The sequence below is a fragment of the Stegastes partitus genome, unplaced genomic scaffold (genome assembly GCF_000690725.1).
Source record: "Stegastes partitus isolate 25-593 unplaced genomic scaffold, Stegastes_partitus-1.0.2 Scaffold1090, whole genome shotgun sequence".
In the NCBI taxonomy this organism is placed as follows: Eukaryota; Metazoa; Chordata; class Actinopteri; family Pomacentridae; genus Stegastes; species Stegastes partitus.
The window spans coordinates 35,541-46,924 of NW_007578821.1; positions in this window are offsets into that span (position 1 = coordinate 35,541).

Genomic DNA, 11,384 nt, shown 5'->3' on the forward strand with positions numbered 1-11,384 from the left:
AAACAAAAACGTAAACCAGCGTCGCGGTCGGGACGGCCGTCCGCTCAGTGGAAACACGCTCAGACTGCAGGAGATCAACGCTTCTACTGAGCATTCTGATCACATCGGTCACACTGAACTGCCCCACGAGGGGCTTCACGCCACGGCGGGTTCAAAGGAAGGAAGCAGCACCAACACATCCGGCTTCACGGGTTCACGCTGCAGCCGTGGCAACGATACACACGCCTATCAATTCATCAGTCACATCCGCAGAGCCGCAGATCTGTAGGATTGCATTTCTATTTCCATTTCCACCGGTGCTCCCAGTGTGGATCTGTGTGAACGTCTACGCCGGGCACGACGCCACCGCTGCACCAGCACATCCTCAGAATACGCAATACTTCAGCCCTTGTGCAAGCGGCTGCCGTGCTCTCCAGACTCAGTTCAAAGAGGCTCTGAAGTCATGTGGAGCGCAACAAGAGTTCCTGCTCACCGCTGCCATGTTTCTGGAAACCACATGAGCCACTTGCTTTTTCTCTTTTCTTAGCGTGCACGTTTGCAGCCGACCTCCAGCCTTCAGCCTCCACAGCGAACGCTCACTCGGACATTTTAAAAACGGATTCCATGTCGACAGAAACAGGAAACAGGAAACAACATACGTGATGAGTGGAAGGCAGCACATACATGACTGAACACCTGTAAGTGCCTGTGTTCAAACATGAATATAAAAAGAGGCAGACGTAACGGTACGCTATCAGCCCGACTTATTTACAGGTTGGAGTGAAGCAGCGCTCTCGTTGCAATCAGCCAAAATCCTTTCACAGAACCGTTTACTTGATGCTCATTTCAGGCACCGCTGTCCATCTCTGCTCAGAAACATTCAGCTGGTGCTGAAACAGAGCTCACCATCAGAACACGTGGTCATCAAACGGCTTGGTTCAACAGTAACGCTGCTTCTGTAGCTGCACGCCCACAGTTTGAACAAAAGAAGAGTGAAGCAGGAGGAGATTATATAGATGTTGTAATCCAGCGTTTCCTCACTGTGGCTTCATTTGTCACTAAAATGTAAAAGAAAGAAAACTTTAAAGTGCCCTCAGACACCAGGACAAGTCAGAAAAAATGCAAAAGTCCTTCGATTATCGAATTTACAAAAACAAAACAAAACAACAAGGACTGGGAATAGAAAGCAGTAGTTTTACTACATTTTACAACCTCTACAAACGAAACCCTTTTCATATCTACGAGCAACTTGAGATTCAAGGATTCAAAGATTCAAGGTCTTTTATTGGTCACAAACACAGTTACACCTGGTGTAACGCACAGTGAAGCGTGTTGTGCATCTGTTGCACATGACAAACAATAAATCTATCCATCTATCTATCATCCATCTATCGATCGAGAGAGAGGGTAAAATAGCAGAAATAAATAAATCAAATTTCCAGAAAGTGCAAAAGGGAATAAAGACAATAAAAATAAGAAAACGTACGTGTATGTCTACGACCTGCTGACAGCCTGCTTCTCTGGATGCTGTTTTTGATTCATTTATACCCGTTTCCGTTCTAATCTCTAGAAACACATCCTGCAGTTCACCCTAAAACTTCTCCTCAGTTGCACCGATAAGTGTCGTATATAAAATAAAGCAAGTTTGATGCAATATCGTGATTCTAAGCTGAGATTTAGATGTTTGTTTACCACATGATTAGTTCAAGGACTGTCGAGAAAGTCGACAATCTCACAATAACTTCTGTTTCAGAGCCATTAACTCTGATAAAGTGAGCCTACAAAGCCACTGGAGGGACCCACACAGTGATCGTTCTGTTTAACCAAATAAAACAATGAGAATCTGGGATATTCCTTCAACACACTGGATCAGTTCCTCAGGCTGCATGTCTGACCAGCAGAGTTGTGAATCTGACTCCTCCCTCCTGCTCAGCGGGACTGTTTTCTATTCGGCCACTTTGGCTCCCGCTCTGATGGACAAGCAGCTTGTTTCTGCAAATATTGAGTCGGTGGCCCTGCGTGGTTCTGTTGTTTTGCACATATGCGGTGAAATATGGTGAAGTCAGCGTGTTGACTGGTGTTGTGTACACACACTCCCCCACACAGCCCTGTTTGTGTCTATTAGCCCACAGAGGTTAGTGTTTGGCAGCAGCACGCCGTCATTCATCCCCAACACGGACTCTAAACCAACACCTCAGAGTCCATCTACAACCACGTCATCGTGCAATCAACCAGCCGGGACTTCATGTATATTGCTTTTTTTTTTTGGTTTTACCTCATTATCGTTCTTTATGGAGAGTCGTATTGATTATTTTCTTTTACCTTCAGTCTCTACGGGACTGAGTGAAAGTTTTTAATCGTCCCTGCGTCCTCAGAGGAACGCCGCTATCTGCCTGGAACACAATGGAGCCCAGAAAGATGCCGTAAACGAGCGGCGCTGCGCCTGGATTGGATGCGCTCTCGTGACGGGGAGGCTAAATTAATTTCTCCTCTTATTCCAAAACGGGGAGATAAAAGGCCGCCGAGACACTGGCTGCAACGCACACTGTGTTATTCTCATTTAGCTGTTTAGCAAACCAGAGGACAGCGGTGTGGAGCAGAGCGCCGGCCGGGGCCACATCTGGACACACGGTTTACCTGCAGCTCCAGAACCCTGCAGATCCAGCGGGACTGGACCCACCGGTGCAGCACGGGTTGACACGAACATTTAGACGAACATGAACGTGTTAAACTGTGGGTCGGGCTGGTGTGGGGCCGAACCGGAGTCCCAGACGGGCGGCCTGCTAAGTGGAGCAGAATAGTTAATGGGATATTTATCAAGTGAGGACACTCAGCCAGAGACAAGGAGGAACAAACAGGCTTGTCTGACCGGGGCATCCTTGGCTATTATGATAAACAAGCACATTATTTGAAAGTCTAATGACCACTAGATGAAACGCAGCGCGCTATATACCCTTCAAGAGCTTCGGTGGCACACTTACCGCTTCATGAGGGCCGCGGCTGATTGATGGCGACAATTAGAAATAAATAATGTACCCATGCTGAGGAGAAACCTTCCCATTCCCCTGGAAAACCTGGAGAGCAGCACAGATCCAAAGAGAAATATGAGAATAAAACACTTAGGTTGTGGGTTTTACTTCATTATTGTGCTGTTTTTCCACCACTTAAAGGCCCGCTGCTGTGCCAAGTATTGATCGGCACACAATAAGCCCCATCAGCTGGAGGATAACCACCACCTTCTGTGTCCTGTCCCTGACGGCACGTGGCTGATTTCTCCTGACAGCAGCACTAGAACAACACCGAGCGTTTTAACGGTAGCGAGTCCTCCACCACTCCACTGAGCCACACAGTACAACCCGTTAGCTTAGCTCATTAGGCGGTTAAAATGCTAAATCTCATTTCACGGGTCACCAGTCGTTGCCGGCGGACACAATCAGCTGATCCGATGCATCCCAACGTGACCTCTGACTCTCAGCCTCCTCCGTCGGCTCAACAGGAATCTGGTTTCCTGTAACGACATTACAGCGAGGTCAGCGACGACGACAGAACGCCGGCTATCGCAGGAAAACGTTCCTGTGATCGAACGTCTCAAGGTTAAAAATAAACGCTGTTATTTTCTGGAGAAAGACGGTAATTAGAGAGGACTGCAGGTATGACAGCGCTACTCAGGAGGCTGTTTGTTAAACCTTCAGTGACCTTGTGCTGATGAAAAATATTAATCACTCGTAATGAGCAGCGCTTACGAATCGCCCACATCACTGTTTTCAGCTTCATGGAAAAAGTCAAGTAGTCGTCTGTGTTTGTGGGTAACACACCGTCTCCTTCCTCCTCCGTGCTCCCTGGACGAGGCCTTCAGCTCACACCAGGCGACTCTCTTCCACCAAGAGGTGCTCATTTAAGAGATAAGCACTCTGAGGGATGTTTCAGCAGGACGCTGATGAATTTCATGCGATTGTGTGTTAATGTGCACGAACACGGACTGGACTGTAATGAGCTGTAAACATCAGCCGATGCATTAGAAGACAGAGAGAGGGAGTGATGACACCCACACCGAGCGTCAACAGGAAGCCGAGGCCGTCTGGACAGCAGTTCGCTGCTCATCTCCACTCAGTTTAGAAATTAATGTCCTTCTGTACTCTGAAATTGAATTTGAGCGGGCCGTGGCTCAGCACACCATCTATTTCTGATGCTATTGGAGGCGACAGCTCATCTGGAGGCTCCTGCAGCAGAACAGAACCGGGGTGCAGCTCCACGCGTGGCCCGGACACGAAGCAGCACCAGGGAGGTTCTCAGATTGTTCTGCTGCTGAGTGGAGCCTGTTAAAGAGCCTGTAGATGAACACACAGCAAACTATTCATCTGTTTAGCATCTACGTTAAAATGTTACGGTCATTCCATTCACCAAAGGCTCTCGTCTAACAGTCTCGTATTTGTCTGGTTGTTGTTTTTTTTCTGGTAATACGGATGTTGTCAAATGTGTGAATTCTGTTTTAACTTTTGGAGTAAAAACTTTGTGGATCAGTGTTTGAGGAGCCTTAACACGAGAGTTAACGCAGCCTCACTGCATTGTCATCATCTGACATACAGACAACAAACATGGACGTGATTGTTCATGGCGCCACTTCTCAGGAAGGATCTGAAGCACTGTGAGCTGGAAACCATCCTTCAGCCCAGGAACAATATGATGGACCTCTATGGGAGAGGTTTCACCCTCATACCTGCTTAGTGAGGAGACTAACGCTGTCCGAAAATCTAAAAAAACATCCATCCATCATCTCCACACCTTAATCCTCACTAGGGTCATGGGGGGCGGAGCCTATCCCAGCTGACTCAGGGTGAAGGCAGGTTCACCTGGACAGGTAACCAGTCTATCACAGGGCTACACTTAGAGACAGACAACCAAGCACACTCACATTCACACCTACGGACAATTTACAATCACCAATTAACCTCAGCATGTTTCTGGACTGTGGGAGGAAGCCGGAGAACCCGGAGAGAACCCACGCTGCACGGGGAGAACATGGAGACTCCACGCAGAAAGATCCCGTATTTAAAGTTGTATTTTATCCCTGCACAGAGACGGCATATAACCTTCAAGGCCCATTTATAGTTACAGTTGTTACAGCCATATAACATACTAGATATGCAGGAACCTCTGAGCTAAACAGGCCAGACGACCCGCGGACCGTCTGTCTGACCACCGAGTCTGGAACAAACATAGTTCCAGTCATTTCTTTCTCATGAAGCATGACTCCGACCGGAACAATGTCAACCACAGGAAACAAAATCGGCCTCTTAGGGTGAAAAATAAAGGTTTTATGACTGATGGAATATCTGCACCATCATATAGGCGATATGTGTTATTCTATCAAAGCAGGGAGGAACCAGTGGAGAACACATGCACACATCAATGAACCTGCAGAAGTTCAGGACTCCATCCACATTATTTTTATTATTATTTTAGACTTTACCCAGAATCACCTCAACCAATATTCAACAATTTAAGGAAATATGTGTCGACCTGAAGACGCTCAGGAGCGCTGCGTAGCGACCCGTTTGCATTATTTCTGGCTCAGCTGCTCCATCAGAGCTTCACTCTGGTACAAGTGACCCGGCGTCGCTGACGTACGCAGGAAGTCCACACGAGATCTGAGGGAGCAGATGTGATTAATCTGCATCGTAAACGTGAAGAATAGTTGCTGTGATGTGCACAAAACTTTATCGTGATGATGGCCAGGTTTTATTTATGGATGCCTCCCTGCACTCAATGTGTCATTCACTGTCTGCGGGGACGGCGGCTGGTGTCGACGTGTCAATCACAGCCGGTGTAGCCTTGAAAGACAAGGTGAGGCGTATCCTCTGGGGACTCACGGTTCTGGGATTGATGTGCTAGCTTGACATTTTATAGCAGGATACTGGGTCAGACAGAAAGAGAGAGCTGTGGAGAAACCGAGACCGAGGGCTGAGGCGAGGTGCCGATAGTTTTCTGTTTTCTTTCATTGTCTTTCTTTATTTTTACAGATGTTCTGTGTACATGCGTAAAGAGAACAGTCGATAGCAGCAGAACAACAGAAGCTACAGCCAGAGGGTCCCTGCAGCCGTGTGGTCCTGCTGCTTGGTGGTCAGTCCGCTGACTGATGTCTGAGTGAACTCGTAATAAGAGGCTGTCAGAGCGAGTCGGTTTCCAGCAGATCAGCCGGCTAGTACACCACTTAGGGACCGATATAAATAATCCACCGGCTCTCCTGTGCATTGCATTGTGACGCCTGTCGTTAGTGAAATATGCAATAAGCCGTGCACACAGAGCACAGACTGGTGTAACACGCTGCAACTGATGATTACTGCACCAGAGCTCCAGAACATCTGACCCCCGAGCGAGGAATCAAAAGTTTCCCGCTTCGTCGGGACAAAACATGAGCGTTCACTGCGGCCTGAAATACTCTGAATCCAGCTGGAGAAACGCAAATGACAAAACCACGAACCGGCCGGGACACAGAACCCATGAACACTTTGGTCATTATCCACTCAATCCAATAACACATAAACAGCAAACTTTCTAACTAAACCTGAGCCGTCATCGACTGAAAGGAACCTCTGAACCAGTGCAATAACACAATTAAAACTGTTATTATTATGACACTGTATGCTTACAGTTTCAGTTTCCTAGTATAATGCACATTATTAGATTTTATGCCTAAACTTCTCTGCCTATGTTCATCTTATAAACAGTTTCCTCAGCGATACTGTGGCATTAACGGATTAAAAAACAAACCTGATGCTAATATACGAAGGTCCAGTCAGGACTGGATGACCCGACACTAAATGTAAAACCTTCTGTTATGTCGGATATCAAGGTTGTCGGATTGTCCAGACGGAGGTCCAGATACGAGGAGGGCTTGATGCTGGAAGACTCATTAGTTGTTCATTATTGTTCATAGTTGTTATAATAACTAGTAGGGCTGGTCCCAGTAGAACTTTCTGCTCTCTGGATGTTCAGGCCCAATAATGATGAATATCAGAACATTCTGTGCGGTCGGGGGACACTTCGGGGTGGAAGTGTCCAGAACACACAGGCAGTACTTGGCTGCTGATGCTAGTTTAGTTAGCGCTCACACTTCTGTTTCCTCCATCGGTGGCGGCGGGGGAGTGGCAGATACGCTCCACCGTTACCATCCATGTTTACTTCCATAAACACTGAGCACGCTCGCTGCGTGTGACGTCGTCGTGTCCTCTTCTGCGCATGCGGGACACTTTTGGCTCGTATGAAGTTCACACAGCAGATCACATACAAGTCGCATTGAACTGGAAACGTGAAGGAAGTCACAAAGAAATCCTCATTGAGCATCAAGTCCTGCAGTGTGAACGTAGCCAATCTGTGGGATTGTTCAGTCAGATAATACGCCGTCATCCTGATTGGTGACATTAAATGTCATGTCGGAGTCACAATCCAAGGCTGTCGCTATGTTAAGGCTGTTTTTATGGGTTCTGTTGGGTTTTCCTGTCAGATAGCAGGTTTAGGATTGTTAAGGGTCGATTATGGAGTCACGACTGTCCCACCAAAAAAACCAAAAAGGTCACAGAAAGATTGTTCTTGTGTTATTTTTCAACATGTTCTGCTTTAACTTCACCGAAGTTCAAGCTTCACCGTCCCTCTGTGGAAGAAGGTTCAAACACGATTAGTGGACGTTGATCTAAAGCTTCATACGGTCATGGAGGTTCTGCTCCGTGTTTCAGGATCAGGCTGAGAACTTATAAGGATGATGACAAAGGAACAGCAGATTGATAAACCTGCAGTAACTGAATGAAACACTGACCTATTTAAAACTACATCAGTTCATTAGCTGGAGCTCCTTCAGAGGGTCACAGGATGATGCAGGTCGAGGCTCAGATTCACACCTCCCGCCTCGCCGCAAACACCTTTCAACCTGACACGCATGTCTTTGGACTGCTGGAGGAAGTCAGGGAGAACACAGAGAGCTCAAACCCACAACCGTCCTGCTGTGAAGCAACAGTGCTGACCACTGCTCCACCGTCACGTTTGATAAACTCGTTAGCATCCTATTAGCATATCAGAGCAGCATTCACTTAAAGTCCTGCTTATATGTTCTTCCTTTTCGCTGTGTTTTTGGTCTCCACCTCCTGAGATGAAACATCTGGTTGTTCAGCTGCTAAACGTTGCAGATGTTTAGCTGGTGTGAGCACAAGCTGCCTGCTGTGGTTGGAAAAGAACAAAAAGCTACGAGAGTGTGAAGATGTTGGCCAGAAAACCAGCGAGATGAAGGATGCTGAAACAGTGGCAGCGTCAGGCCACCGTCCTCTGTGAGCCCTTTCATGTTACACCCAGTAGCTAATAAAAAAACAAAGATTATAGCTGCTTCATGTCTGGAATGGACGAGTTTCTAAAGGAGCTGGAGCCAAACACAGTCAGAGAAGAGCAACGGACGCTCTTCTTGGCTTCAGAAGAACTTGAATAGTTCTGGTCTGTGAAGGACGTTGGGACGGATCCACTGGGACGCGGTAGGACGAACCATCTGAACCAGGAACAGCGTGTTTGTGTGTGCGGGAGCGTTTTGCTGGTGGGAGTGGCGGCGGAGGCGACGCCGGCCGGGGGGCCATCAAAGATTGAACAGCCAGAGGCCCGCGAGGCTTCGGATCCAGCTGTTCCAGGGACCTGCTCCGACAGAAGTGCTGCAGCGCTGGAAATGATTCACGCCTCTGGGACACGGCTGTGCTACAAGCAATTTTAGCATCAGTATTGTCCCCCAACGTTCAGTCTTTCATTGTCCTCGCTGAACCGTTCAGGTTCCGTGTGCGACCTCAGAAATAGCATCATAGAGCTCAGAGGGGAAATCAGAAGACGCTAACAGCCCATTACACTCACTTCCTGTCACCACTTTTTACGCTTTCTCACATTTAGATTGACTTGTTCTCACTTACCAACCACAGGATCCCGTCATCGACTCGTTAACCTCTTCTGCAATCAGCACAAAAGACGTTTCATCTCTGACGCCATCACCGTCTCTGTGGCCCTGCAGACGGAGAGCGAGGACAGACGCCGACACGAGATCCTGTTTCATCCGTGATGCCACACAAACAGCAGCTGGTCAGTAGAGGCGAGTCAGCGTCGTGTCGGCCGAGGTTCCTGTCGGCCTGGAGTCCTAATGGCCACCGAGGACGGGCCGGCGCTCTGGATCCGGCTTCATTAGGACGGAGGCTGTGAACTGTTGGTCGGTGCTGTGGGCTGGAAAAGTGTCTCTTTGAGTGCTTATTATATTTACAAAGCCTGAAGGAGATGCACTGGACCATGGATGAGCTCAGATTGCACGGCACGCATCTGAATGTTTGGTAGCACAGCACACAAAACCCAACGTAGCTACGGAGGAGCGCCGAGGGCTTTGTGCAGATCAATAACTCCTGATCAGCTACAAATCACAGACACACGCCAGGGAATCACATCCACGTCCATGTAATCAGGACTGAGTCTGATGTCAGCACCAGAGTGTGTTCTCTGGTTAGAGGCTGATGTGATTGTCAGACGCCTCAGCAGCACTGATTCAGTTCTGAGTGTTTCACATGTACGACGACGTACAACCGGGTTGAAGCAGAAGACACAAAGAGAAGAAACGTGGAAACAGGACAATCCTAGAAAACCTCATCTGCTGTGATTCCAACTTTGAGCTTGTCTTTAAAATTCATGCATTCTGCACAAATTGAAAATCTACCGTAATGTCTGGACTAGAAGCTCCTACTTCATTCACACGCTCTGAACGCTGAGGCTTAAACAACGATGCGGCTAATTTATGGATTTTTACAAATTCACCTGGAGACCAAAGTGAGGCTGAGAGCGACGACGACAGAGAGACTGAGGAAGTGATGAAGTGATTCTGAGGCTGTTCAGCTCCTGAAGACACTGAAGAAGACGACTTTAGTGGTTTTAGTGCAGGAGGAAGATGAAGATAGCCATCAGTGACTTTTGAGTAACTTATGAGTTACAAATAAAGACAGGAAAGGCCACAATGCATCGTCACACCGTGTTCTCCTCCAGCTTACTGAGCATAAAGTGGTCCACTGTCTGAAGCACTAACCTCTGGAGGTCAGGCTGAAGTGGAGGATCTGCTTCTTCTACATCTCTCCTCTATGCTTGAAGTTTCAACGTGTTCCTGCCGCCGTCCATATCAGGAGCACACATCCACATCCTGCCTCTGATTACTGCAACCGTATGATGAGTCCATGACAGGATCTGATTCATTCTAAAAGCCCATTTGCTCGTACGCCAGTTTCCCCACAGATACAAACCTCGTTCGGGTTTTCCAGCGCCGCCGTGCAGCTCCTATTCATTAATATGAAAATGGCTTTCCAGAATAAGGAAGCTGGGAATCTGAAGGCTGATTTAAAAAGTAATATGAGCTTAACAGGCTGAATACCAATGGTGCTAACTTCATTCTGGGCTTAGGAGGGATTCTTTTCATATGACACGATAACGCCCATTCACAGGCAGAACAAAGCTCGGGCAGCTAATAAAACATTAATATTAGCCAATACAAGATTATTCCGCTTACGCAGAGCCGCTGTTGGAATTCAAATCGTAGAAATTTCATTTGGATGAATTATGTCAGCCGTTTATCCAGCGCGTACATCCCTGTGTGCATCAGAGGCGGCACCAGCAGGTCTGACTGTGTTTTATTACTGTGGTGGTTCCCAGCTAGTCGCCCCGTACAACCACTGGAAGGGTTCTGCAAAGAACTCCTGGTACTGACCAAGAAATCTGCAGTGTGTAAAATAAAAACCCAACAAAGCATGTTCCATGCAAATAAAGGTCAAAAAAGAAGGAAAAAAACAACAACACTTTTTTTCACAGTTTTTCATATTTTCAACAAATTCTGGTTTATTTGATTTTTTCCTGTGAAGAATAAACAAAATAAAAAATAAATAATGTGGCAATATAAAGTAATATTAATAAAAAAAATGAATCCATAAAAGAAAAGGATAATAAAAGTGAAATATAAAGACAAATAAGATAATATTAATAATAATGTTTTTTTTGAATTATTTTATTATCTTTTAAATTTGTTTTCATTTTTATTTAAATGTTTTATTTTTTAAATTCTTTTTTATAATGTTGCTTTAAAAGCAAAGGAACAATGCGAACAACCACATTCCTACTGCACACATGTTTCCTTTGCTTTTACAGTGACATTATAAAAAAATAAAGGAAAAAAGGGAAAAAGAAAAAATATATAAAATAAAAAATAAAAAATATTATTTATAAAAATTATTTTATTATCTTTCAAATTTATTTACATTTTTATTAAAATGTTTTATTTTTTAAATTCTTTTTTGTAATGTTGCTTTAAAAGCAAAGGAATAATACGAACAACCACATTCCTACTGCACACATTTTTCCTT